General features: G+C 41.9%; 1 protein-coding gene and 1 non-coding gene across 2 annotated transcripts in view; both read left to right on the top strand.

Moving 5' to 3' along the window:
* The window catches only part of LOC126298708 (paired mesoderm homeobox protein 2-like), a 480,059-nt gene that overhangs the window by 5,162 nt on the left and 450,458 nt on the right, over positions 1-24,439 (top strand). The window lies entirely within an intron of this gene.
* Trnas-cga (transfer RNA serine (anticodon CGA)) lies at positions 17,930-18,004 on the top strand. The gene has a single exon. It is a non-coding gene; the product is annotated as a tRNA-Ser (tRNA).

Here is a 24,439-nt window from a genome sequence, read left to right as displayed (position 1 = left end):
TTTATTACAGTAGGTGACATTTAGCATCTGAGACAACTAACACTCACAATTCTGTTACACAAATCACTCTGCAATTCTCAGTCAAAACTAAATACTTTTATGAATAAGTGGTTCTGAAAGATAATATAGATTCTCAAAGATTTAAGGCAATAAAAGTAGTTTTGCTGCCTAAAAGGATTTCCAACCGCCGACTTACTGTCATTCGCATAACATGTGACTTAACATATACTGATTAATTAACGAGACAGTTACAGAACCGCGATTAAGCGGCAAGCGCTATGGGAACATCAACACCTACAGTGTATCATTAGTAATTTCACTGTACTCCTGATGACGCTTGGATCTACGTGCACTTCGAAAGTCACCTACCACCCTCGTTGTCTATCACGATTTGCGACTAATTATCTATGGTTTTCAAGAGAAGTAAGTGTTTCCCATGCTTGAACTTTAAATTAAATGTCGAAACTTCTTGTTTTGGATCTGGATTCAAACCTATCACCTATAGTCAATGCTAACTAAGCAAAGTTGTGGTGCCTGTCCGATACTCGCCCGTGACACAAATCGTCATTGATAACTAGGCATAAAGAGTCGTGAAATATCGAAGCTTTCACCAATAACAGTTAGGAAGTTTGAACTTTAAAATAAATGAAGTCACATGTCACCGTTGTTTCCTAGCCACGAACAGATGTTAAATAGCGACAGTTTTTCGCCAGTAACGAGATGTTCGTATCTTTGAATAAAAACGGCGATACGAAATGTTCACTTCTGACTGTGAGTGTAATCCGACACTCATAGTCACGAACATACGGTACTATCGAATTTTTCTTCACCAGTAGCTAAGACTAGCATGTCTGACTTGAACGATACGATGGAAAGTTCATTGCTGACTGAGAGTCCAATCCGACGCATATTTTCATTGTTGACTCAACACGAAGAGACGTCAACTACGGATTTTTTTCCAGCCGATAGCTAGGAGTAGCGTGTTCGGACGTCAAATGATGTGATGAAAAGTTTCAACTTGAAGTGATCTGATAAAAAGGTCGTTTTCTGGAGCCAGCACTTACTGTTATTGTTGACAATGCACGAAGAATTAAATTTGGTACCTCCAACGCGAAGAAGCATATCAGGCAACAAGTTTCCTCCAGCGAACTCTACCACCTGCCAGATTTTCAGCTTCCTCCGAATTTGCGTCCATGGACATCAAAATCATTTTTCACCAGTAGGTCGGAGTGCACTTGGTAGAGCTTGAAATTAAATAACGACTAATTTTGTACCAGATCAGTACTAGAAACCAGATTCCTGACGTTAGTGGAGACCTAGAGAAGTTTCTAATCTTGAGCAAAACAAAGAAATTCTGGAGCTTATCGTGTCAACAGGGTCAAAACCCGAATTCGAATCCCAAATCAGCACTAAAATTTTCAAAGTCTCAAATTCAGATAAAATAAGAAACAAATGCCCTGTGAGCTTACATAACGATTGGTTCATTAAATAAAATATATTTCTAGCTTAAGAAAGCTGAATGGCGATAGCGTTTCTTTTTGCCTTGACATCCCTGTCTATCATGGCAGACCTTGCCCGCGTCGATTTAATGTGGATTCCGAACCACATTCCAAACCGACTTTTTTCATTTGGTGATGGAGGTCTGCTAGTGTCTGTTAAAAATGGATGTCTATAGTGGGTATCGAACATACACTTTGCATATGCCAAACTTGTATTAATCAACAAGAATACTAAAGCCACCATCTGGCAAGCTCGTGATTGTCTTTTAGCGGAAGGTGCGACACACTGTATGAAACTTCTTACTCCTGATTCCTTGGAGGTGGATTCCAGCCTGCTCAACACATTCGTTTCTTGGCTCTGTTGTAATCTCTTTCGACCACATCGTCTTTCACCTACTAACAATTCTGAAAGGAGGCCAAGGCGAAGGGATATCTCACAAAAAAGTTACAAAATGTTAAAAAAAGTGTAACAGTTTATAGTTATGGTTTCAGGTTGTGTGTTTTTAATTGTTGAAAATAGAATAGTTCACGAGACAGGTAAAAAAGATTATTTTGACTCCCGTAAACTTTCATATTTTTGCAAAACCTAACATTAACTAACGCGTACTTTCAACATACTCAGTACCTCCACAAGCCCCACAATTTAATCATATTTTTTATCGTGTTGAACTAATCACAAAAGCCAGTTTATAACGCAGTTTGAACCGCTCATCTCTTATGGTTAATTTGTGACACTAGCTTTAATATTTCGACTGGAGGCTACGTAAACCTTGCCGTTTCTTAGAATGGCGGCCTTTTTAAAACTTTTTTATTAAGAAGACTAGCCAATATTTAACTCTGATCATAACTATTATGACATCCTGAAATTTTGGTCTTCTGGAGAACATATTTCCAGCTTCTTTGAATATGTTTTTTCGATATATTTCAATGAATGTTAGGTTTTGCAACAAAAATAATAAGTTTTGCCAGCGTAAAAATAATTTTTCTTTACCAGTCTTGTGCGATATTGTACTTTCAACAATTGAAAACTAACAACTTGAAACCATAATTATAAATTGTTATATTTTGTTTCACATTTTATAACTTCTCTGTGTGATATTCCTTCCACTTTGTCTCCTTTCGGTATTGTTAGTACTGACATTTTGTGGTTCTATATTCTTAGCACAATCACTGACCTCATTTTCTGAACCCATTACAAATAACAAAAGCTGTTTCCTGGTACAGAAAATGAAGAAACATCGAAAAGAGCACAAACAGTTGTTACAGCATACGTTTTACTAAATGAAAGCCGCGCGGGATTAGCCGAGCGGTCTTAGCGCTGCAGTCGTGGATTGTGCGGCTGGTCCGGATGGAGGTTCGAGTCCTCCCTCGGGCATGGGTGTGTGTGTTTGTCCTTAGGATAATTTAGGTTAAGTAGTGTGTAAGCTTAGGGACTGATGACCTTAGCAGTTGAGTCCCATAAGACTTTACACACATTTGAACTCAATAAAAACGAAAAGTACTCACTTGAAGTTTCACGCAGTTGTTCTTGCACAAAGACAGTATTATCATCTGACTCATCGATAACGCCACTCTCGTTGTCACAGTCAACAAATTCTTTCCTCAGTTCGCCCTAAAGTTCGTCGTCCTAAGAAAATGTGAAGCCATTCCTTTCGTTTCTTTACGTACTGAACGGACAGCTGCCGTTGCTATAGGCTGTTTTACAAACTCCATGTCCCTCGCAACGCAATGAAAACCGATCGCACCAGTAGTAATATGTCATTTCGTATATAAAAGCGAGAGAAATCGTACCCATCAAATGACGGAAACGGCAATCTACCGAAATTTTCGCGTCCCGTCTGTTGACGGGATTGTCAGTGAAGACATGGTGCACGGTGAAGAACCACTGGCTCTCTGTTCACAGATTAATTATCAGCGTATTTCTGACGAGCGAATTACATTTAGAGGGAGGGGGTCTAAAGACGCTTCTTGCCGTTATAACTACAATTCGAAACCATTTGATAATTATCACTGTTTCAACAAATTTTTGAGTTCGAGAAATGCCACTATGTAGTACACTGCAGAGCCAAAGAAACTGGTACACCTACTTAATATCGAGTAGGGCCCCCGAGAGCACGCCGAAGTGCCGTAACACATGGCATGGACTCGAATAATGTCTGATGTAGTGCTAGAGGGAAATGACATCATGAATCTTGCAGGGCTGTCCATAAATCCGTAAGAGTACGAGGGAATGGGGATCTCTTCTGAACAACACGTTGCAAGGCAGTCCAGATATGCTAAATAATGTTCGTGTCTGGTAAGTCTGGTACCCAGTGGAAGTGTTTAAACTCAGAAGAATGTTCCTGGAGATACTCTGTAGCAATTCTGGACGTTTGGTGTGTCGCATTGTTCTGCTGGAATTTCCCAAGTCCGTCGGAATGCCGTCTCTAATGACCTCGTTGTCGACGGGACGTTAAACACTAACCACCACCACCACCACCACCACCGTCGGAATGTACAGTGGACATGAATGGATGCAGATGATCAGACAGGAAGCTTACGTACGTGTCACCTGTCAGAGTCGTATCGATCACTCCTACTGCACACGCCACACACCATTACAGAGCCTCCACCAGCTTGACCAGTCCCCTGCTGAAATGCAGGGTCCATGGATTCATGAGGTTATCTCCATACCAGTACACGTCCATCCACTCGATACAATTTGAAACGAGACTCATCCGACCAGACAACATATTTCCTGTTATCAACAGTCGAATGTCGGTGTTGACAGGACCAGTCGAGGCCTACAGCTTGTGTTGTGCAATCATCAATGGTACAGGAGTGGGTCTTTGGCTCCGAGAACCCATGCCGATGATATTTCGTTGAATGGTTCATAAGCTGACAATGGTTGATGGCCCAGCATTGAAATCTGCAGCAATTTGCGGAAGATTTGCACTCCTGTCACGTTGAACGATTATTTTCAGTCGACGTTGATCCTGTTCTTGTAGAATCTTTTTCCGGCAGCAGCAATGTCGGAGATCTGATGTTTTACCGGATTCATAATATTCACGGAACACTCGTGAATTAGTCGTACGGAAAAATACCCACTTCATCGCTACCTTGGAGATGCTATGTCCCACCGTTCATGCGCTGACTATAACATCACGTTCAAAGTCACTTAAATCTTGATAAGCTGCCATTGTAACAGCAATAATGGTTCTTACAACTGCGCCAACAGTCGGCCGAGGTGGCCAAGCGGTTCTAGGCGCTAAATTCTGGAACCACGCGACCGCTACGGTCGCAGGTTCTAATCCTGCCTCGGGCATGGATGTGTGTGATGTCCTTAGGTTAGTTAGCTTTAAGTACTTCTACGTTCTAGGGGACTGATGACCTCAGAATTTAAGTTCCATTGTGCTCAGAGCCATTTGAACCATTTGAACTGCGCCAACAGTTCATGTCTTATACAGGCGTTGCCGACCGCAGCGCCATATTCTGCTGTTTACATATTTCTGTATTTGCATATGCATGAGTTACCAGTTTCTTTGGCGCTTCAGTGTATGAAACTATAAGATAATTCGATTATCACTGTCGTTATTACTATTATCTCTTCACTTGGTTTCTGCGACAGGTGTGCTTGCAAGAAGCATTTATTGCTTTCTGGACATTTTTAGATGCAAATAATTATTTAGGTTTTTATATGTATGGATTTTTTTGAATGTAATGTGGACATCTCGAATTATTCGTCAACTACATTAAAATTAATTTTATTTATGAAGACGATACCTCATAACAAAAACCGCTCTGAATTACTTCGCAACGACACTTATACAACCTTCTAGGCGCGCAATCCGGAACCGTACGACTGCTACGGTCGCAGGTTCGAATCCTGCTTCAGGCATGGATGTGTGTGATGTCCTTAGGTTAGTTAGGTTTAAGTAGTTCTAAGTTCTAGGGGACTGATGACCACAGCAGTTGAGTCCCATAGTGCTCAGAGCCATTTGAACCATTTTGAACTTATACAACCCTGAAACTGGTAGTAAATAGCCGCAGGATGTTAATTCATTGTCACCATTTGCAGATAACCTATTTCAAACAGTACAAGGATGAAAGTATTGCAAAACCTAACCTTGACCACGAAATATGTTTGCTCATGCTCTACTTTGCTAAATATTTGTAATTTGACACCTGAAATAAATCCTTGGAAAAAAAACTGACCATTGCAAGTAGGACTCGCGATCTGAGAATTCTGTACGAACTTAATTATGTGTAAGGAAAATAATAATTATAATAACAATTTCGTGTGGTGCAATGGCTGGTGCAAGTCCGTCTACTGAATGCCACTTCGTAGACCTGCGTGTCCCTAACCAAACCCAGTTATCCAGTGGGGGAAACCAAGCGGTTGGAGGCGACGCGAGCTAAACGGGCCAGTGTGACTCGAGAGACAGTTACAGTACAAACAGAGATATTATGCGGACACCGTCTTGCCAGTTTTAAGTGGAAAGTGTTTTGAACTATGGTTGCGTAAAACACCAGTAGAGGTCGGGCTTGAACTAGCGCTGCCAACCGCATCCAAACAATTGCGCTGTAGCCACTACCAAACGCTTTGTGTACTTCAGTTTGCTTTGTGTTGTGGATTGCTTGCTTTTATTTGTTATTCTGAAATGGGTGAAGGGACTAATCCTCGTGCATAAAGGGTTTTCGAACGAGATTCTCATCACAACAAAAGGAATCAGCAATTATGTCAGTTCTCGAAATAGAGACGGGACTAATTCCCCGCACGGCTCCTCTCTCTTGGGGAATCCAAGTTCTCGTTTGCTTACGCTCACGGTCGACTGCCACGATATACTGTCCGCATAATACGGATCTGTGCTATGTAGCTATAAGCTTATTTGTTTCACCCAATACTGCTCTTGTAGACGTCTACAATAATCTAATTCTTGTTCCTGTACATTAATGCGCTATTTCAAACAATACTTCAATACATAAATTTTTATATAAAAACAATATTTTAATAGAAATCATACATAATCTTCTTGGGCGTTTTCAAGAGCGACTTCTTCAGAAGGAATCTAATAACATGAAGCCAAAAGGGATATCGTCAACAAAAAAATTTAGGGGAAGACATGTTACTCTTGAGCGAATTATTAGTAGGAAAATACCTACAACTCAAAAAACCGGTAATCCTGCATGTTATGGTAGTTTAGAAACCACTGTGGTAGGTGTAACTCCACTTTACACTCCTTTCATTACCACTTCGCTTCGCTTAGCACTTTTTGTTTTATGCAGACATTTCATATCCGTGTTGAGTGTTTTCTTTTAGGCATCGAGTAGACATATTTTTGGAAAAGTGCCCAATATTGCACTTGGCGACGATGAGGTGTTTCACCTAATGAAGGTTTTGCACGGTTTTCGTAGTACGGTAACTGGATATTTTTGGAAGTTATCTCAGCTATATTTATTCGCCAATCAACACGTTCCCTTCCTTTTACCGTGTATTGTTTTATGCGTAATGTACGTATTGAAGAAAGCCATACCTGATATATAAAAAGTAACGTTTTCGGTATTCTCTGAGGACTTTTTCTCATGTTTGGGAAATAAGCCGACACCTGATCTTAACGATCAATTCCAAACATTCACTTAACGTAGTCGAGCATGCTTTTGGGCTTTTTCTTCTGAAGTGTTTGTTTATATGTTCAACCATCTCTATACTTCCAGGTTTGGTTCATATAAACGTCTCGCTTGTCTTTCCATCACAGAGCCAACAAATTATTACAGCTCCTTCATAAATATTCTCCTTCCTTTAATTTATTTAATGTCATGTGGCATATTTTACCTGTTGGTGCGTACTGTCCTGATAACATCTGTGTTTTTCTGGTGTTATTTTAGAAACAAGTTGGATGAGGAATTCCGGTTGTCCATAAACAAGGTATATCCCTTATTCAGTTGAGAGTTTGACAACTCTATGGCAACGTTCTCTGACGCACTATTATTCCGTCGTTTTGTTCTGGTCGGTATATATTTTGGAACTATAACAAAAACTGGTACTTTTCTCACACAGCTTGTAAATTTTGGTCCAAATCTCGCTCTTTTCGATGGATTAAATTGTTAACATACTAAAAGTGTAAGCCGACGCTTTAATCCGGTATACAAATTTCTTTAAATTGCTCATTCGAAAGGATGAGGGTAGTTCTCATCTTTCGAAGCCGATCAGTACTGTCAGCAGTTTCACTGTGTCAAAAATTTAAGAATTTAGACATTTGCTTAAATCTTTTAAAATACATTACTTTTTTAAATAGTATCGTTTCTATTGGTCTTTTAATCCAGTACATTTAGATATTCTGTTTTCTGATATGAGCCATCAAAATGTGCGTAGTAGGCCTTCATTCCGGCAAAAGTTACAGGTTAACAAGTGTCGTCCACGTTTCGTTTCCTATTATTTGAAGTGCGAAGAGATTTGCTTCCGTAGTAAGTATTTCCCAGAATTTGTCATCAAACATTGTAGAAAATAGTTCTAATTATCCCTTACGTTCCCTTAAATAATTTGAAACAGATATTTTTATTACTCCGCATATTTCCAAATGTTTTGTGTGTTTTCTGCTTGTTGCGGAGTCCACAGTACACATGCTATAGGAATTAAATTTTCCTTTTCACTATAGTCATCTACGAGGCGTGTTTTTTTAAGTAAGTACCGTTTTGAAATTCAAAAAAAAGACGTTCTAAGATATCTCAATAATTTTATTTTTACATGAAAGCTTGTACCTCAATCTACGCTCTGACGCCATTAGTCTGATTCTTCCTTGTTTACGTTGTGTACTGAGTGTTTAAGATGCCTCCGATAATCGTGAGTCCCGCCGACTGTGAAGAACGGGCTGTCAGAAGATTTCTTAGTGCTAAAGGCTTAAAAGTGATCGATATTCATCATGAGATTTGTGCAGTTTACGGAGAAAACATTATAAGTGATGGACTGGTAAAAAATTGGGTGAGAGCATTTAAAGATGGCCGCACAAATGTGCATGATGAACAACGAAGTGGGCGTCCTTCGGTCGTTAATGAAAGTTTGGTGCAGGAAGTGGACAATAAGGTGAGAGAAGTGAGAGAAAACAGACGCATTACGATTTCCTTCTTGCGAGATGGCTTTCCTAATGTTTCTTGTAGTGTTTTGTATGGCATTTTAACAATGCACTTGAGTTACCGAAAATTGTGCGCATGTTAGGTACCGAAAATGTTGACGGATGAGGACAAAACCAAACGTTTAGACAGTGCATTGACATTCCTTGAGCGGTACCACAACGACGGCGATGATTTCTTAAGCCAAATTGGTACGGGCGATGAAACATGGGTGGCGTACGTCACACCAGAATCAAAGCAGCAGTCCATGGAAGTTGAGCAAGGGCATCGTTTTGCTGTGGCGAATCAGACCAGAGATCTCATCACATCTTTTCGATGGGAAACCCTAGATCATCCTCCGTACAGCCCCGATCTTGCGCCCAGTGACTACCATCTGTTCCTGCACTTGAAGAAACATCTCGGCGGTCAGCGTCTTCAACACGATGACGAAGTCAAAACAGTGGTGATGCAGTGGTTAACAAGTCAGGCGGCAGACTTCTATGAGGAGGGTATTCAAAAACTGGTACAACGTTATGACAAGTGCCTCAATATTGACGGAAATTATGTAGATATTAGATTAAGGTACAGGCTTTCATGTAAAATTAAAATTACTGAGATATCTTAGCACGTCTTTTTTCAATTTCAATACGGTACTTACTCAAAAAAGACGCCTCGTATAATTAAATGTGTTGCACGCTCTCTGTTTTGTACAGTCACTTCGTTATCATTGGAATCTTGATCATTTCTTCCATGTAAACGCCCCTCTCCTTTCATTATGTAAGAATTTATAAAAAATTTCTTCAAAAACGATAGTACAAAACCACCAGCGCGCTAGCTTGGTAACTTAGATTTAATGAATTGTGACCAATTCTCGCTGTGTAATGATGAGAAGTAAACAACGATTTTCACTGGCAAGTGCTAGTCTCAATTGTTTGAGACGCGATATTTAGATGTGGTCTGACTTCCGTTCATAAGAGTGCGAATCGTGATGTATAAGTTTGACCCGGATTTATTTCCACGAATGTGACTCGAGATCCTCATGCCTGGTCTAAAATTGTTATCACGAGTCAGACTCTTGAAATTACGATGGGGGGTTAACGTGGAATGCGAACCACGTGTTGTTTCTGGCGATTCGAACGAAGACTGGAAAATACGTGAACCGACCGAGACTAGATGCCGTGACTTGGCTTCAGCGCTACGTCACCAGGCCCGACATATCTGTAGATAATTCATCTATAGATTTTGATATGTGAGTTTGTGAGTGTCGAAATATGTGACATACCTGGTGGTATCCTTTGATTTCATTGACTTACAAGCTTAAATTTTTCATAGTCGAACAGACAGATAGACAGACGGACAACAAATCGATCCTGTAAGGATTCCGGTAAAACCGGAAGCCTAAAAAATTATTTGAAGTCTTTATGTTCGACATTTAAGTGGTAAAATCTACAGCTGCGTTTGTAGAACCGATGAATTTGGCCGAAATACTCATAAACTGAGCCCAGTTATCTGATATAGCTGAAGTATCGAAAAAAGACATTAATTACTGATACTTAATTAAAAATTAAAATTTCAGCGATATCATGAATAAAATTTGTGTTTAAATTTTTCATTGCATATAGTTGGGAATGAGTATGACTTCCGTGGCGAAGGAAGTGCTCTCCCCCAGTTATAGCACTTCATCTCTATAGTCTTGTCAGAAGATTCATACTTCTAGTACTTTCAACATTGCATCCCATCAGCAATCGTGATAATCTAATATATAAGAAACTATCAGCCTCAATTGCGGTAATGAAACCAATGTTTACCTAAGTTGCAGCCCAAGTAATTGAGCCTTCTTCAGAAGATAAACCTTATTCTATAATACGTCTACGAGTGTATGGTCTAGAAATAAAACTAAAACAGCTTGAATAGGCGTAGTCACATTTTAAAAATGTGGTACATAGGTTCTAAGTCAACACCAAGACTTAATGTAAGCTCTGGCGAACGCCTCGTCTCCATGGACGCCGCGTGATGAGCCTTGGGAGCTCACGTGGAACTAAGGCTTGTGGAACCTTTACGATTAACTTTCTAGAGATTACTAACATCAACTACTGGAGACCATAATGCTACCTTCAGTTAGTCAGATTTTCGGGAGACCGTTCCCCAGTCCATACAGCGATTGTGAAGGCACTGAATCAAAATGAACGGAGACGTTGATGTGTTGGATCAGCCTCCCGAAGGTGCTGATCTCAGTACTATGGACTTATAGAGCTTTTATGCACAGAGAAAATTATTAGGAGTAGAAGATCTGCACCAACACCCGAGGCAGCGCTTTGGGAAGCATGTCTTGCTGCGTGATGACGTAGAATAACAGATTATTTCGGAAACTTCTCGTTTCTTTTCCAAATGCAGTTGTAGAGGAGGACGAAAACTGGACGTTGTACCGAACCTACGGTGTTATAAAGAAGGAAACTTTGTTTAAAGCAAATAAATGTTTACCCTCCAAGTACTTTAATCGCCGTTAAAGGTACTATGCTAAGCAAATCTGCCTGATGGGGCTGACTGGAACCGACCGACCGCTGTGTGATCCTCTGCCAGCGGCGTCATTGGAAACGGTATGGAGGGCTGTGGTGTCAGAAGAACGCTGCTAAGTTGGCATCACGAGGCGGAGTGTAACCCTTTCCAGTTCTCCTTCCAAGGAAAACTCCTGGGTTGTACTATTCGAACCCGTGTCCTAAACAAAGCGGCCAGAAGCAGCCAGAGAGTCTGACCACTCAACTATGACGGCGAACAACGTAAAAATGACCGAAAGGAAAAAGTCTCTTGTCTTATTTTTTTTTCTTTTTTCGAATAAAAGAGTGGCGTACCTAAACAGCAGCTGTTGCTGCATCAATATCTGCGATTTAGGTACACGGTGGTCTTGGTCTTTTTGATCAATGCTCTTAAAATAATTTAAAATCAAGTGTCGATTGAACGACTAAAACTATATATATCGACAAGTGTCGACTGAACGACTGAAAGGATATATATATATATATATATATATATATATATATATATATATATATATATATATATACACTTGATTTTAAATTATTTAACGACAATTGAGCAAAAAGACCAAGTCCACCGTGACAATTATGCTGACGTAGGCACCAAAGACAGAACATTTAGTATTTTTAAGTCAAAGAGAAGGCACCATATTCGTTTCTGCTCTCCTTATTTGGTGCAGGCGATGCACTCTCAATGCAAAGCAGAAGGCACAATATTTAAAGGAAAAAATGATGAGATGCCTGTTATGTAGATGCAAAGGCGAACGTTTATGGCCCGTTTTCCTCAGACGTGCAGGGTGAGTCACGTAAGACAATATCCCTTTTATTTCGTGAACGGTTCCAGATATCTAAACGAGTTTTGGGCAAATGATAGTTCGCTAAGGGGCACGTACTTTTATTATGTGCTGAAGCTTCTTAACTCCTGGGTTCAAAAAAATGGCTCTGAGCACTATGAGACTTAACAGCTGAGGTCATCAGTCCCCTAGAACTTAGAACTACTTAAACCTAACTAACCTAAGCACATCACACACATCCATGCCCGAGGCAGGATTTGAACCTGCGACCGTAGCAGTCCCGCGGTTCCGGACTGCGCGGCTAGAACCACTAGACCACAACGGCCGGCAACTCCTGTGTTGATCGAGATAATGAAACAAGTATGATTTTTTAAATAGAATGATGCTATTCCAGAATGAGATTTTCACTCTGCAGTGAAATGGGCGCCGATATGAAACTTCCTGGCACATTAAAACTGTGTGCCGGAGCGAGACTCGAACTCGGGACCTTTGCCTTTCGCGGTCCGGCACACAGTTTTAATCTACCAGGAAGTTTCAGAATGATGTACTTTTTTGAACGGTATCCGAAAGCGCTCGAAAAGACGAGGGCAGCGATATAACGCTTATCAATTTTGAAATTAAAATTCTTCTCAAAAGAATCCTAAAAACTTTGTTACATTGAAAGGCAAGTCGGCCGAAATCGTCTATTGCGTTGTAAACACGCTCATGTCAGGCTACGTTGTTGTATCAAGCCTTTGAACTGTTTAGTTCTCTGCGCTTCAGAATTAGCAGGAACTGTGCCATCTGTCCGGAGGTCATCTCTGCTTCAGCATTCCTTGCTTCCAGACATAGACAAATACGAGGAGAAGTTAGACATGCTACTTTCATGTGATGAACGCTTTTAAAAAAAAAAAAAAAAAAAAAAAAAAAAAAAAAAAAAAAAAAAAAAAAAAAAAAGGCTGCCGAACGCTACAGCGGTATAGGGTAGTCTAGCCTAATCGGCGCTGTCCGACGCGCCAGATACTTGCACGAATTATTAGGTCACTAATGTCAACAAGCAGCTTCAACGTCGACAGAGGACGAGGACAAACACTGTAACTGACAGAGCATGTGTTGTTGTTCTGGATACAATACTTATCAATCCACACGGCGGTACGAGAACTATCACGAAGGAACGTGGGATCAGACAAACGGGTGTCATTCGCATCTTACATAGAGTTTTATCGGTTTGCCCTGCATCGCCTGGGAGACGACGCTGCGTTTTTCAGCATGCTCTTTTTGCTGAGTAAGCAACGTTTACGAACCACGGTAATGCAAACTGAACTTTACATGCACTACTGGGCAGCTGAATATCTACGCTAGCTTCGTCAGGTAAAACAGAAACGACCATCGAGATTAAAGGTATGGTGCGGCACCAGAGGAAATTCCATTTTAGGTCCTTACCTCATCCCACGTGCATTAGATGCAAATAACCAAACACACTTTATTACGAATATTCTACCTGTTATAGAAGCTGTACAACTGGATAGACGACAGTGTATGTGGTTCCAACAAGACGACTGCCCACCTGTTTCTTCCCGTTTTGCAACGCAAATACGGCATTAAAAAATTCGTGATTGTTGGGTAGGACAGAATGGTGCAGCGAAATGGCCATCCATGTCCCCCGATTCGACTCCTCTGATTTGTTTCTACGGGGAACACTGACAGTTGCAGTCCATCACGAATCCCCAACTACGCCAGACGATATGCAACGTCGAATAGCCACAGCATGCAACGCATTATGCACCTATCTCTCGAACGGCGATTGTAAATGTGCCATAAATGTTTAGTTTATTTAAAGTGTGTTCCGTCTTATTACAATTTCGAGTAGCACCTACAGACATGTTTGTTCGACAGCAAGTGTTTTACCTTTAAGGAGTCTCCAGGCAAAGACAGGTCAGGTACTACTTTTTTATTTCAAATCTAAAAAAGTTGATATTGTAGTTTCCTTTTTGTGGTGAATACGGCCGTTTATCATTACAAATTATGAACGACGTTTCTGTTTCGGTTTTAACAAGTAACCAGAAATGGGGAGGGTTTCAGTGAAAAACCACCTGATGAAACTGAATTTGTTTCCATAAAAACCTGGATACGTAGCACTGAGGTTTTAGAACTTTTTCCAATTCATGGCAGGACAAGACAGCAACCCGTGATAAATGTTTTGCAGGCACAGTTGTTTATCTCTTAAAAACAACTAGGTTTTACCGTAGTCGCATAGGCCTGTCTTGTTGCATATGACGGAGCCTGGCATATAATAGCTCTGCTCGAGGTGTTTACACCGTAATAGCCGATGCTGGCCGTATTGATTTCAAGTTGTAGTAGATCTTCAGATTCTTTTGCGAAAGCTTTCAACGCCAGCATTAACAGGCGCTGTATCATTGTAATTGCCTTTCCAAGAGCTACTGAATGCAGCTAATTATGAAACGTATACGATTCCATTACAAAAATACTTGTTTTAATATCTCGAAGAAGGACATCAAAAGCAGACTCGCTATGGCAAAAAAGGCATTTCTGGCCAAGAGAAGTCTACTAATATCAAATACCGGCCTTAATTTGAGGAAGAAATTTCTGAGGATGTACGTCTGGAGTACAGCATTGTATGGTAGTGAAACATGGACTGTGGGAAATCGGGAACAGAAGAGAATCGAAGCATTTGAGATGTGGTGCTATAGACGAATGTTGAAAATTAGGTGGACTGATAAGGTAAGGTAATGAGAAGGTTCTACGCAGAATCGGAGAGGAAAGGAATATGTGGAAAACACTGAAGGACAAGGGACAGGATAATAGGACATCTGCTAAGACATGAGGGAATGACTTCCATGGTACTAGAGGGAGCTGTAGAGGGCAAAAACTGTAGAGGAAGACAGATATTGGAATATGTCAAGCAAATAATTGAGGGCGTAGGTTGCAAGTGCTACTCTGAGATGAAGAGGTTAGCACAGGAAAGGAATTCGTGGCGGGCCGCATCGAACCAGACAGTAGACTGACGATCAAAAAAAAAAAAAAAATATCTCGATTGATACCAAAGTTCAGAGCATTATCTTACAAAAGATTAAGTGTCCCTCAGCATAATGTCAACTGCAGAAAACCTGGTTTCGATATCTGGAACAATTCACGAAATGAAAGAGATGTTACGTCTTACATAACTCACGCTGTATAATTAAAAATACTTTAAAGGCTACGATTATACTATTCTTCCTAAAATAATAACTGTTACCACGAATTGTAATTTAAAATGTGACAGTATTCAAACTCAAGATCTACAGCTTACAAATTTACCAATTTAATTACTACGTAATCCTAGCAACCACGTACTCTGTTATTACCGAATGGTAAAATGTTGTCTGTGAGGTCAAAACTTTGCTTAGAAACAAACAATTGTCGGGCAGACATTTCCCTGAAACACTACCCAAACTAAATTTCACTTCTAACGTATGCCACTACTAAAGTATTCGAAAATGTCAAGAACATCTGGCCGCCGTACAGCCTACGCAGCGGTTAAGACTGAACAAATTCCTTAAGCCGTCTTCTCACGGGATGGGAAAACCCACTTAGTCTGGGAGCTGGCGACGTTTCAGCGTGGAACTCCACGTTCCACTACACTTCATAGTGTGAGATTAAGAATCTGGCATGTCAGATTTTTGTATCGTCGAGAGGATCGTGGTAAGTGAGATGCGACATCGTTTTTACATCACAAGTAGGATTTTGGAGCCGCCATATCGTTTGAAGTCAAACAATGTATATGGTAGGTTTTCTTTATCACAGACAACGTGGTATGAATATAAGCTGTTTCAAAGCATCAGCAAATTAGCGGTATCTCGAAAACTCGTCGCTTTAGCTACGATGTATTATAATAAAATCACTGGTAACTATAAATCGGTAATTGAGGGCATCCTTTATTTGATGTGTTTTGTGTTATACATTGTGTGCTATGCAAGTATACCGTTTCAATTCTACGGCACAGTTATCGATCAAAAGCGCGCCGTTTTGTTACTATTTGTCATAGTTAAATATCAAATAATGACATTTTCAGGCGGCAGTAAACATGACCTCAATCAGATCTCTATGTCTGGCAGTCTGCAAATTCTGGCCACGCCGTAGGATGCGGAAATTGATACAGAAAATGTTGTCAACTGCTAGAACTATTCCGTACTCTGTGTGGTAGTAGCGTGGTGTTACACGGCGGTAAGAATCGCGCTTAAGTCCACTACGTATACTACATTTTGTCTGTAAACTAATACTGTATGTCTATCATACCTACACCGGGAGGGCGATGTGCTGACCCACGCCCCTCCTATCCGCATCCTCCACTGAGGATGACGCGGCAGTCGGATGGTCCCGGTAGGCCACTCGTGGCCTGAAGACGGAGTGCTTTTTATCATACCTTCACTCTTTGGCACGCCGATAATTGGAGTATAGCGCTAAAGTATTTTTTCGACAGTTCTAGGCTGTGTATCCACAACGCTTTCGTGCTCCGAAGAGAGTCGTCAACACAGCTGGCGCGGTCTCTAGCTACGATCAGGTGTTGCCTGCGTGTTACAGCGATTGCTTACGATATATGGCGCATGCCACAGCTTTCGTTTTGGCTAGTTTAATACTATTCATAGTAGTTGTGTTAGTTTAATTGGAAAAGAGTGATTCCATATTCCTGGATTTCCGGAAAGCGTTTGGCACAGGGCACCAGTGCAGTCTGCTAACGAAGGTACGGACATACGAAATAGGTTCCCAGATATGTGAGTGGATCAAAGATTTCTTGTCCTCACCAGGGATTCGTCACCAGAGAGCAGGATATCGTCAGAAATGCCCAAGTTAAGTGTGATAGGGTCGCTCTTACTCTCTGTATATGTAAATTATCCGATGGATAGGGTGTGCAGCAGTCGGTGGCTGTTTTCTGATGACGCTGTGGTGTGCGTGAAAGTGTCGTTGTTTAGTAACTGTAGGAGAATATAAGAAAACTTAGAGAAAATTTCTAGTTGGTATCATGAACAGCAGCGTGCTCTAAACGTAGAAAAATACACGCCCTCCTCTTCGGAATTTACGGGAATTAGGTGACTTGTTTGTGCAGATGTGGTGCTAACTTCCTCAAGCATCCTACCAAGGCCTCGTGGCTTCCGTGCCACGACGCGTCGCCACTGTTATGCATGCCAAAGGTGGACATGCCGGCTATTAGGCAGGTGGTTATAATGTTCTCGCTGATCAATTTGTATTATATAGGTATGATGTCTGTTCATTCGGACTTGCATGTAATCCATCATCTAATAAAGATTGCACAGAACATCAAAAGAGGAGAGCAGGCGTGGCTCAAGCAATGAATTTTGCTTACTCACCTTCAATGAGAATCATTTAGAATATTGAATCGACATGACAAACAAGTATTAAGTGAAACTTCCTGGCAGATTAAAACTGTGTGCCCGACCGAGACTCGAACTCGGGACCTTTGCCTTTCGCGGGCAAGTGCTCTACCAACTGAGCTACCGAAGCACGACTCACGCCCGGTACTCACAGCTTTACTTCTGCCAGTATCCGTCTCCTACCTTCCAAACTTTACAGAAGCTCTTCTGCGAACCTTGCAGAACTAGCACTCCTGAAAGAAAGGATATTGTGGAGACATGGCTTAGCCACAGCCTGGGGGATGTTTCCAGAATGAGATTTTCACTCTGCAGCGGTGTGTGCGGTGATATGAAACTTCCTGGCAGATTAAAACTGTGTGCCCGACCGAGACTCGAACTCGGGACCTTTGCCTTTCTGGGGCAAGTGCTCTACCATCTGAGCTACCGAAGCACGACTCACGCCCGGTTCATATCAGCGCACACTCCGCTGCAGAGTGAAAATCTCATTCTGGAAACATCCTCCAGGCTGTGGCTAAGTTATGTCTCCGCAATATCCTTTCTTTCAGGAGTGCTAGTTCTGCAAGGTTCCCAGGAGAGCTTCTGTAAAGTTTGGAAGGTAGGAGACGGATACTGGCAGAAGTACAGCTGTGAGTACCAGGCGTGAGTCGTGCTTCGGTAGCTCAGTTGGTAGAGCACTTGCCCGCGAAAGGCAAAGGTCCCGAGTTCGAGTCTCGGTCGGGCACACAGTTTTAATCTGCCAGGAAGTTTCATATCAGCGCACACTCCGCTGCAGAGTGAAAATCTCATTCTGGAAGTATTAAGTGAATTTAGACGGGAAGTTCAGCGCACACTAGAAAGTAAGTGAAAGTTCACAGAGTTAACAAACATTTCCTGCGATGTTGTGAATTCCCATGTATTCTAGTTTCTGTACCCAAACTACTCGAGTGGTTTCGAGAGCTCAGCGATAAAGAAACGGAGATAATACATAGGTAACTTTATAAAACGACTGCGATAGATGTAATATAAAAGAAAATACTATTTTCGATATTAAATAGTTGAAAATGAAGTTCTGTACATTTACCAAAACTTTCGTAAATCAGAAATTGTATTTGTAAATTAATCTTCGTTATTATAGTCTGAAAATTAAATATTGGTGTAATAATAAAAAATTGCAAATTAGCTGCACTAATTCACACAGAGTTTCATTCCCATTTCAGTAACTGTGCTAAGAGGCTAAACCGTAGACAGGAATACCGTTCTCGACCATTATAGCAACTTATACAACAAATTATGAATTGGTGAGGTGCTACGGTACGACTTCTGTGTAGCAATCGTTACTACTATCTTCTTCTCGCTTACGCATACTGCAAATTGACGTGCTCATTCAACAGCCACCTTTAGAATTTTCGACTAATTTATTCTCGGTTGTTATGCCTAAATCATAGTTGTTGTGAAACTATCAGCAGTCATTTGCGAATAAACGCTGTGTAGTTACTATACCAGTATGTAAATAAATGTTCAGTCGGAGACGATAATCCTAATTTTAATTTGACGACGACGTATTGAATGAATTACGAACTGTTCTGACTGCTGCCTACAACAGTGAATTTCGACAAGTGTTGTGTCGTCTGACAGCCGGTACTCGATACAGACATCCGCGAATCCGCCAGTCTTGTATTCGAGAGGACCAACTACAGTTGCGTGTTTACCGCTACAGTAATCATTATTTAATTAACCCAGGACTCATTCTGCACGTGAACGACGCCATGTGTCCAGTGAAAAAGATGACAAACGTTTCTTGGACAAGATACAAGGATAGGCAAAATAATGTGAACACCTGTACTTACTTGCGAATGGTTTATTAATGAGCGGTTGGACCCCCATTTGCCGTAATACAGTTGTGATTCTTCTTGGAATACTGGCATATAATGATGAGTATAGTCTCCAGTGGAATGTTATGCCACTCTTCGATCCGAGCCTCTTCTGACTCCTATAGTGACGAGGGAGGCGGAAATCTGCTCCGAGTCTGCGCTTCAATACCGCCCACAAGGGAGTGCGCTTGGCACGGAAGTTACATGCTCCTCATAAAACGATTGTACTGTCCTGGCTGTGTGAATGGGTGCATTGTCGTCCTGAAATATGGCATCATTGTTGGGGAACAACATCTGAATCATGGGATGCATCTGATCACCTAAAATGCTCACATAATCGTTGGCTGTAACACGACCTTTGAGAGTAACGATCGGACCAGCAGGATACCATGGTATTGCTGCCCGGGCCATCAAAGTACCACCTCCATGCTTAACCGTTGAAATCAGGCAATCAGGACTGGAGGCTTCTTTTGGCTTTCTCCAGACGTAAAACCGGCCCGATGTCTGAAATAACGAAAACGTTCACTCGTCGGACCATATGACGTGTTTCCACCGATCAACCGTCCAGGATTTATGCTCCTGACACCATGTTTTACGCTTCTTTGTGATGGGTGTCGTCACTAATGGTTTCGTTATAGGGGCTCGTCCATGAATATTCGCTTTATGGAGTTCTCGGCGGACAGCGTCGATAGATACGGGATCTAGAAGATGGCTATTGAGCTCTGCAGGGGCGGCCGGGGTGGCCGAGCGGTTCTAGGCGCTACAGTCTGCCTCGAGCATGGATGTGTGTGATGTCCTTAGGTTCGTTAGGTTTAAGTAGTTCTAAGTTCTAGGGGACTAACGACCTCAGAAGTTAAGTCCCATAGTGCTCAGAGCCATTTGAACCATTTTGAGCTATGCAATCACTTTAGCCACCGTAGTTTTGTGTTGTTTTGACACATTTCGTGTTAGCGTACGACGATCACTGTCATTTAATTTTGATTTGCTCGCACTATTTCGTTTACACGATGATGTCTTTACATGTTTTGTGTAGGCTGACATGACTGTTGAAACAGTTGCTCTAGATATATTCAATAAGTTGACTGTCTTGGTTACTGAAGCTCCAGCTAATAGGGCCCCCACAATCTGGCGTCTTTTTAACTCTGTAAGGTCTAATTGCACGTCGACCTCGACCTCTGAATGCAAACACGAAGTGTGTACTACTCGTAAACAGCCTGCACTGATTCCTAATCCCAACTGAACAAGCACAAAAAAAAATTCAAATGGCTCTGAGCACTATGGGACTTAACATCTATGGTCATCAGTCCCCTAGAGCTTAGAACTACTTAAACCTAACTAACCTAAGGACATCACACAACACCCAGCCATCACGAGGCAGAGAAAATCCCTGACCCCGCCGGGAATCGAACAAGCACAGTTACTTGCATTGTTGACCGTCAAACACCACCATCCCATTACTACCACTGTTCACATTATATTTCCTACCCCCCCCCCCCCCCCCCCCCCGTACGTGCCAGGCTCTTCTTTAGTTATTGTGGCTATGAACAAGTTCCTGTCAGTGCAAGAAACAGGGGAAGTACACCGACAGACAATTAATTTTACCCTCGGAAAGGTGCTTTAAGAGCCGTTCGTTTGGCTGACTATCGGAAGGCGGACGGCACGTATTTTGTGGAAGAGTATGTTAGCTACCACTTCACCAGACTTGTCTTTCTTCTGTCGTTTGGAGTAAGACGTTCGGTCGGTGGCTTCGTCAGTGGAGGTGGCTACAATACAATGTTGGAGTTGATTATCAAGCTGAGCAGTGAGATGATAAACTCCGCAGGATGACATTATTTCTGAAAGTATCAACAGCATTAATTCCAATGCCTGATCTAATTCATTCATTCATTTCCTCAAGGCTGTAATTTTTCGCAGAACAATTTGTAACATTAACACTATGTGCTATTAATTTAAGTACTGCTACACAACTAATTTTCTTTTCATAAATTTATATACACTCTAAGAAAGAAAACCGACTCAACACACGACACGAAGGAGTTATGCAAGTTGGTGACATATTGCTATCCATGCAGGTGTCGACGGATAATGCAAAACTGTAAACTTGGGCGCCGATGGGTGAACGTGCGACGCCGCAAGAAGACATGCTGATACCAGGACATAAAGTCTTTGAGAATTTCACTCCGTATACTCAGCTGGACAATAACCATGCCTCACAAACAGGTGCGCGAACAGTATACGCAGATGTCAGTCTTTGAGAGGGGATTTGTAGTTGGGCTCAAAGAAGCCGGTTGGAGTAATCGGCGAATGGCTCGATGGGTCGACATTCGAATAGGAATGATGACACTATTTGACGATGTTGGCAGGAAGGGATGAACCACGGCTAAACACAGCGTGAACAACGGAACGGTCGACATAGAGAGACGATAGACATGAGGAGCTCTCAAAGCCCCGGATTCATCATTATCATCAATCCGATGTAGAACTGGTGCTCCAGCGAACACGAGGACCATCAATAGGGATCTCAGAGAAAGGGGCTGAGCTCACGCCGCCCCTTTCACGATTACCATTGTGTTCTGTACACCAACAAGCCCAGCACATTCGGCGTGGAATCTCATTGACTGAAGTAGAATTGTCTTCAGTTTTGAGTCCAGCTTCGAACTGAGCCCTCATGATCAGCTGTGACCATCATACGGCCGGCAACTAGGAGTGTTGGTAGGGGGTGCCATTTTGTTTCATAGCAGGACCCCTTTGGTTGTCATCCGCGGTACATCGACGATATTCTACGCCCCGTTTTGTTTCCATTCATGCCATGCCATCTTGGCCTTACATTTCAGCAAGATAACCCTCGTCCGCAAACGGAGAGAGTTACTACTGCCTGTCTTGGTGCTTATCAAACCCTGCTTATGGCTAGCAAAAACCTCTCCCTAACTGGGAGTGGGTTTTTTTTCTTAGCGTTAAGGGCAGTCTTTCAGACATCTCAGGATTTTGACGATCTAACAGGCCAATTGGACAAAATTTGGCACTATATCCCTCAAAACAACATCCGACAACTCTGTCAATCTGTGCCAAGCCGAATAACTGCTTGCATATGGGCCAGAGGTGGACGAACGTATTACTGACTTCCTCAGTTTGTGAAGCTCTTTCTCTCGATTAAATCATCATTTTTTAAAATTATTATCATTTGTTTGCCAGTACATGTACATCACTTCAACAGATTTCCGTCCCATTTAGGTACTTTCTTCGTGGTACATATCCTTTAGGCTTAGAGTGTATTTATTTTACTAATTGTAGTAATTATGAAGATTTTATGTGCGTTTCATGAATGAAAAAGATGTTACTGATTCATGCGCAGGGATCACAGGCAGAAATATATTGTTTGGGAAGGAAAAGTAGGAGGGGAGTTCATTTGTGTACAGCAGGTGGATAGCTCGCCAAGGTACAAGGCTTTTAAATGTTAATAACATAACTTTTAAGCCTAATTTTTTACAGTCGTGAAGTTACTTTTATGTGTGTTTATTTGATGTGCAGTTTGCCAGCCGGTGGGGCCGAGCGGTTCTAGGCGCTGCAGTCTGGAACCGCGCGACCACTATGGTCGCAGGTTCTAATCCTGTCTCGGGCATGGATGTGTGTGGTGTCCTTAGGTTAGTTAGGTTTAAGTAGTTCTAAGCTCTAGGGGACTGATGACTTTAGAAGTTGAGTCCCATAGTGCTCAGAGCCATTTGAACCATTTGATGTGCATTTTATTAGCCTTGTGTTTATGTTCAATAAATTATTTTTATAATACATGACTTGTCCACTTACTTTAAGATGTGGCTCATGTTTCATGACCACATTGTTCATAGAGCCTAATGCTGTATTCTGAAGAATTGTCTCTACGTTACAGCCTTTTAAAAAACAAATTGTGTATTGCGAGTCATTTGACAGGAAATAAGACAAGTAATGAAAAGGTTACATAAGTACATCAAAACCCCAGTCATTGTCTCTGCTATGATAATCCAAAACAAACATGTCCAAGGCACAAAAGGGCGCCGGCCTGAGTGGCCGTGCGGTTCTAGGCGCTACAGTCTGGAACCGAGCGACCGCTACGGATGCAGGTTCGAATCCTGCCTCGGCCATGGATGTGTGTGATGTCCTTAGGATAGTTAGGTTGAATTAGTTCTAAGTTCTAGGCGACTGATGACCTCAGATGTCAAGTCGCATAATGCTCGGAGCCATTTGAACCATTTTGAACAAAAGAGCACTATGTGACTTAACATCTGAGGTCATCAGTCTCCTAGAGCTTAGAACTACTTAAACCTAACTAACCTAAGGACATCACACACACCCATGCCCGAGGCAGGATTCGAACCTGCGAGCGTAGTGGGCGCTCGGTTCCAGACTGAGGCTCCAAGGTACGTATCTTCTGGAGTGATACCCGTCTTATTTTATCCTAAGGACTGCGTAGCATCGCTGCAGCGACGCGGGACAAAGACACAAGGAGAGGAAGAAGAACTGCAGGTTAAAACTGGCGAAATTTTAGAAAGATAGGAATTTAAGAAGACGAGACAAGGATAAATTATAGAGTCCAGAAGTTTCTCAGAGTCCAAGAGCGATCATGAGATAAAATTTGACTGGAAAGCAGAAAAGAAATACAACAGACAACGAATGAGTAAATTTGAGAGACAATATAGGGAAAGCTGCCGAGGATCACATACACTATCTGATCAAAAGTATCCAAACACCTGGCTCAAAATAACTTACAAGTTCGTGGCGCCCTCCATCGGTAATGCTGGAATTCAATATAATGTTGGCCCACATTTAGCCTTGATGATAGCTTCCAACCTCGCATGAATACGTTCAATCACGGGCTGGAAGGTTTCCTGGAGAATGGCAGCCTATTCTTCAGGAGTGCTGCACTGAAGAGAGGTACCGATGTCGGTCGGTGAGGTCTTGCACGAAGTCGGCGTTCCAAAACATCCCATAGGTGTTCTGTAGGTTTCTGGTCAGGACTCTGTGCAGGCCAGTCCATTACAGGGATGTCACTGCCGTGTAACCACTACGCCACAGGCCGTGCATTATGAACAGTTAAAAGATGCAATTGCCATCCCCAAATTGTTCTTAAACTGTTGGAAGCAAGAAGGTGCTGAAAATATCAATGTAGGCCTGTGCTGTGATAGTTCCACGCAAAACAACAAGGGGTGCAAGCCCCCTCCATGAAAAACACGACCACACCATAACACCAACGCTTCCGAATTTTACTGTTGGCTCGGCTCTGAACACTATGGGACTTAACAGCTGAGGTCATCAGTCCCTTAGAACTGCTTAAAC

Source organism: Schistocerca gregaria, chromosome X (genome assembly GCF_023897955.1).
Source record: "Schistocerca gregaria isolate iqSchGreg1 chromosome X, iqSchGreg1.2, whole genome shotgun sequence".
Classification (NCBI taxonomy): domain Eukaryota; kingdom Metazoa; phylum Arthropoda; class Insecta; order Orthoptera; family Acrididae; genus Schistocerca; species Schistocerca gregaria.
The sequence above is the reverse complement of the archived record's forward strand: the minus strand, read 5'-3'. Positions and strand labels throughout refer to the sequence as shown.